Source organism: Dromiciops gliroides, chromosome 1, assembly GCF_019393635.1.
Source record: "Dromiciops gliroides isolate mDroGli1 chromosome 1, mDroGli1.pri, whole genome shotgun sequence".
Taxonomy (NCBI): domain Eukaryota; kingdom Metazoa; phylum Chordata; class Mammalia; order Microbiotheria; family Microbiotheriidae; genus Dromiciops; species Dromiciops gliroides.
The window spans coordinates 348,355,503-348,362,028 of record NC_057861.1 but is presented as its reverse complement, the minus strand read 5'-3'; positions in this window follow the sequence as shown (position 1 = coordinate 348,362,028).

The following is a 6,526-nucleotide window of genomic DNA, read 5'->3' as shown; positions in this document are numbered from 1 at the left end:
ATGGAAGAGATTACAAAAGGTAGAATCCAAAATAATAGAAGTTGATAATCTAGTTTTCAATAAATAAGAAGCATCAATTATTTAAAAAATAACTTCCTTTTTAATAAAAAAGATCTCAAAAAACTGGAAAGCAGTCTTTCATTAAAACAACAACACAGTCCACATTTCACAATAAATTCTAAATGAATATATCATCTTTATATTAAAGTACATACCAGAAAAAAAAATCAGAAGAAAAGCAGATTATATAATTTCTATAGGTGGGAAATGTCATTTTAACCAAGCAAGGGATAGAAGTAATTACAAAAGATAAAATAAATAACTGATTATATAAAACTGAAAAGTTTCCACACAAATAAAATTAATGTAACTAGGATGAGAAAGGAAGAGATGAAATGAGAAAAAAAAAAACCTTTGTGTCAAAATTCTCAGATAAGAGTTTGGAATACAAGACTGAGAAAATAAATTTTAATAATTAATTTCTGGGGGATACCTAGAGATCAGTTTCAGCCCTTTCTCACCCCTTGCCCCACACTCCAGAAAGTCCAGAAACTTCAGCAATTCTTGTTTGGAACAAGCACAAGGAAACAAAGGAAATGGAGACTGATTCTTTCATCTAGCTCAGTAAACTGGTTAAACCAAACCTAGATACTGGACTTCCATTTGCCCTTCAGGGAGGGTCTCTTCCCTTAGGTCATCAATAGAATTCATTTTAATTTGGACCACCCTCATGTCATTTCAACTAATGGAATTGAATGATGTTAGCCAATTAGCTTTGATCAATGTATAATGACCCACCTCTATCAAAAGTTGACAAAACCCTTGGCCAAGAGGGCTGGGGCTTTCCTGGTGCACACTCTTCCTCGTAGGACAGTGGAGGTTTTCTAGGTCTTCTGAACTCTCTTTAAGACCATGTGCTGTCTCTCTGAGAGACAGTCTGGGGCTTCTGGGGCTTTTTTCCTGCTTGTGCTGCTACATGGTCAATTCTTTACTGGTATATGATACTAATTAATAATAAATGCTTATTGCCAAAAAATTATAAAATACAGTAGCTGTAATAATTTTTTAAAACACACAAGACATTGAAAGAAGTAAGAAGTCAAGCCAAATCAACAAGCCTCCTGTGTACCAGACACTGTGGTAACTGCTGAACATAACAAAATAAAGAAAAACAGTCCCTCCTCTGAAGGACCTCATAGTCTAATGAGGGAGATAATATGTCAGCAACTACAAACAAACAAAATATATGTAGGATAATTAATGGAAAGAAAGGCTCAAGCATTAATGGAGAATGGGAAAGATTTCTTGTAGGAGATAGAATTTTTTGTAATTTTTTTAGCATTTTAGACAAATGCAAAGTGAGAAAAGAAAAAAACATTGCCACTTATATGGAAGAATATAAGAGGGAATTCAATATAAAACAATAAATTTCCATTTCAAGAAAACATATAATAAATGCTGGGAAGACAGGATTTTAGTTAGGACTTGAAGGAATCCAAGGAAACCAACAGTCATGAAGTAGACAGAGCACTCCAGGTATGGGAGAAAAATCAGTGAAAATGCAATCTGGACATACAGTGTCTTATTTGAGGAAGAACAAGAAGGCCAATGTCACCAGTGATCACAGAGTATGTGTGGATGAAGAAGGTGTAGGAAGGGTAGAAAACTAGAAGTGTAGGAAGAGTAAGCTTGCACATGACTTTGAACAGCACATAGGTGATTTTATAGTTAATCCTGGAAATGACAGGAAATCACTGGAATTTAGTGAATAAGGGGTTGGGGTGGCATAGTCAAACTTATGTTTTAGGAAGATCAACTTGACAAGTGAATAGACAATGGACTGCAGTATAGAGAGATTTGAGGCAATAAGACCAACCAGCAGACAACTGTAATGATTGGAATGATGCCACCTGCTGGAGACTTACTGTAGAAGAGTTCCACCCATGAAGTGAAGGTCTTTGAGGGCAAGACCAGGAGTCTTTTCTTTGGCGTCAGGAAGTGACGTTTGCTAGTGGGAGGAAGAAGGAAGAGCTGGGTGCTCTGACTTGCTCTCTTTCCTTCGGACTCTGGTGGAGAGTGAAGCTAGAAATGTGCTCTCCTTTTAATAGATAGGAATCTAGGCCTTTCCTTCTCCCTTTACCAAATTCTTATTCTCCTTAATAAATACCTAAAAGTCTAACTCTTACTAAAGCTTATAATTTATTGGCGACCACTCATTAGATATTTTAGACAGACTAGCTAGAATTTTAGCCCTTAACACAATATATTGAAGGCATTCAGTTATGAAATAGTGGAAAGCTGGAACAGGGCAGTGTCAATGTCAGAGGAGAAAAGGGAGTGTGTAAAAAAAAATGTAATGAAGGTAAAAATTGGAAAAAAAATTGACAATAGATTGGATATGGAAAGTGAAATTAAAAAACTGTCTGATGAAAATAACTGCCTAAGAATTAGGATTGAACAAATGGAAGCTAGTGACCTTATGAGAAACCAAAACAGTTAAACAAATCCAATTGAATAAAAAAATAGAGGGAAATATGAAATATCTCCTTGGAAAAACTGCTGACCTGGAAAATAGATCCAGGAGAGAAAATTTGAAAATCACTGGACTACCTGAAAACCATGAACAAGCTAATAGTTTAGACATCATCTTCCAAGAAATTATCAGGGAAAATTGTCCTCATATTCCAGAAGCAGAAGGTAAAATAGAAATTGAAAGAACCCACCAATCACCTCCTGAAAGAGATCCCAAAAGGAAAACTTCCAGGAATATTATAGCCAAATTCCAGAGATCTCAGGTTAAGGAGAGAATATTGCAAGCAGCTAGAAAAAAGGAATTCAAATACTGTGGAACTACAATAAAGATAACACAAGATCTAGCAGCATCTACATTAAAGGACTGGAGGGCATGGAATATGACATTCCAGAGGTCAAAGTAACTGGGACTACAGCCAAAAATAACCTACCCAGCAAAACTGAGTATAATATTTCAGGGGAAAAAATGAGAACTCAATAAAAAAGGACTTTAAGGTATTTGTGATGAAAAGACCTGAACTGAATAGAAAATTTGTTTTTCAAATAAAAGACCCTAGAGAAGAATAAGAGGGAAAACAGAAAAAATAAATCATGAGGGATATTAAAAGATTAAACTGTTTACATTCCTACATGGGAAGATAATACTTCCAACTCATAAGATCTTTCTCAGTATTAGGGCAGCTGAAAGGAATATACTTAGAGGGCATAGGTATGAAGTGAATATGAAGAGATGATATCTATAAAGCATTTATTTTTTGTTTATCCTTGTTTTTTGTGGGATAGGCAGGGTGTGGTGGCTTATGTCTGGGGCTGGATGTAGGCTCAGGGCCTCCTGGGTCCAGGGCTGGTGCTTTGTCCCTGTCACCTAGCTGGCCCATGATGACATCTTCACAATTAAGTTAAGGGGTAAGATGAATACACTGCAAGAAAGGGAAAAGAAGAGGTGGACTGTAGAACAGTAACTCGCATAGAAGAAATAAGAAAAAGCTTATGGAGTGGAGGGGTAGATGGGGAAGGAGCAGGGGAGTGAGTGAGCCTTACTCTCATCAGAATTGGCTCAAAGAGGAAATAACATACACACTCAAGTGGGTATAGTAATATATTGTGCCCTGAGTGAAAGTGGGAGGGGAAGGAGTTGGGGGGCAAAGGAATGAAGGGCAGATTGGGGGAGGGGGCAGTAAAAGGAAAACACTTTTGAGAAGGGATAGGGTGAAGGAAGATAGAAAATAGAGTAAATATCAAGGGGAGGGAATAAGATGGAGAGCAATACAGTTAGCAATAATAACTGTGAAAGAAATGTTGAGCAGGATGATAATCAGAAGGACATATGAAAAATGCAAACCATCAACAAAGAATGAACTGATGGTATCTGAATACAGATTGAAGTATAATTTTATTTGTTAGCTCTTCTTCCTAAAGGTATTTTGTTTATTTTCTTTCACAACCTGACTAATGAGATTTTTTACATACCTGCACATGTATGACTTATATTGAATTGCTGAATTTCATAGGGAGGGACAAGGGGAGAGGGAGGAAGAAAATTTAGAACACAAAGTTTTAAAAAACAATGTGAAAAGTAATGATGAGCAGGAGGAGTTCTGAGAAATGTGGGAAAACTTACGTTAACTGATGCTGACTGAGAGGAACAGAACCAGGAGAACATTGTACACAGTAACAACAGTGTGTGATGCACTTGGTTCTTTTTAGCAATGCAATGGTCCAAAACAATTTCAAAGAACTTCGTGATAGAAATGTTCTCAACATCCAGAAAAAAAGAACTGTGATTTATGAATGCCGATTGAACCATACTGTTTCTACTTTGGGGATGTTTTTTTCTTCTTTTTTGAGGTTTTTCCCTTGTGCTCTGACTCTTATTTCACAATATAACTAATGCAGAAATATATTTAATGTGATTGCACATATACAACCTATATTAGATTGCTTTCTGTCTTGTGGAGAAGGGAGGGAAGGTAAGGTAGGAGAAAAGTTTGGAACTAAAAATCCCATAAAAACAAATGTTGAAAACTATCCTTATATGTAAATGGAAAATAATAAAATACAGAACTATCAAAAAAAAGAGATGTCAAATAATCAATTGGAGATATGAGTCTAGGGGTTTGGAAATAGGTTAGTGCTAGATAAGTAGATCTGAGAATCAGCAGCCTAAGGATGAAAACTGGAGCTGATGAAATCACCAAGAAAAATGCTATATCTGAAGAATACCCAGGACAGAGGCCTGGTGAATGGTTGTGACCTAAATCTATTCCATAAGCATTAGGTAGTCCAATGATCTGAACTAAGCTTTCTCAAAAGAAGAGTTGTAAGCTATTAACAATCAAATTAAAGAATGCTTCAAATCACTAATAGTAAGAGAAATGCAAGTCCAAACAACCCTGAAGTTTTATCTCACACCAAGGAAAATGAGAAAGATGACAAAAGATGTGAATAGACAGTATTGTAAGGGATTGTAAAAAGGTAAGAAGAATATGGCATTTGTGTGTGGGTTTGTATGTGTGTGTGTATGTGCAGCTGTGTAATAATTTTGTAAAGCAAATTGGAATTATGCAAACATTGTGACAAATGTCTATTCCCTTCATCTTTGACCCAATTATTAGGTTTATATACTAAGGAGGCCATTCATAAGAAGAAAGTGCGAGTGTATGCCAAAATATTTATAGTGGCACATTTGTGGTAATAAAGAATTGGAAAAATGTAGATGCCTATGGATTGGGAAACAGTAAAATAAAATGTGGCCCATGATACATGGTAATGGAATATTATCATTCTGTAATAAAAGAAACAATGAATATAATAACTATAGAGTATCATGGAAAGATTTACATGACCTGATACAGAGTTAAGTAAGCAGAGCCAAGAAAACAGTATTCATAATGACGGAAATGGAAAGAATCACATAATAGTTTAAAATGAATGCTAAAAAATTACAAAGCATATTCATGATTCCAAAGAAGAGATGTGATAATACACCCCCATGCCACTGATCTATAGAGATGGGAGGTTTATGAATATGGTACATTGGGTACATTTTAAACATTTTTTGATATTCTGATCAGTTTTCCTGATTTTTTTCCTAAAAAACAGATGACATATCATATGCAATGGCTTTCTGAGATCTTGGGTGGGGTGGATATTGAGAGAGATTTTGACAATGTGAAAATGCAAAAGATATCAATAACAATTTTTAAATCATGTTTATTATGTTATTGGTCCCCCTTTATCCATGCATTTGATTTTATATATATATAAAACTTTTGTTTCTTCCCCAATACCTTTTACATTGCTATATACATAGTAAATGCTTAATAACTATTTGGTGAATTAAATTAAATGTACTAGGCACTAGTTAAATACCAAGTGCTGGAGATAAAAAGATGAATGAAGACTCGGAAGGAAATTATAGCCTAATGAGTTCCCTATTTGTGTGGCTTTCTCTTGAAAATGACCTGGCACTCCAGGCAGTCTTGCAAATCCTGAGCCAAGATCAAGGAATATCAGGAGTCACTTTGTTTTTCTTACCCCAAAGGTTTCATTATACTGAGTCCCATCATTAAACTCCCTGTCAGTCATAGGGAAATCTATTCTTCTACAAATTACCCTAGGTGCTTGTAAATGAAGTAGAAGGTTCTGGAGCCCTGGGAGGGCATATGATTAAAGGGTGGAATTCTGAGAGACATTCAGAGGAAATGCTTTTCTTTCAAGCTCCTTCCCTTGCTTCATAATCAACTCAGGAGCTGTTTTTTCTAAATTGTCTCCAGACAAATTGCCATTACTCAACTTTAATGGATCTAAAAACCATACTGAACAACCCAAAAATGATTCTCCGGGTGACTCATGTGAGCTAGCAGATATCAGATTTCTGCTTTTGTTTGTAAGTGGCAAGGGGTCTCTCTATTGCTCTCTTCTGAGTAGTTTACTGATCATGATCCCATCACCTTTCTCCATCTCTTTCCAGTTCCCTTGGCATTTTCTCTGC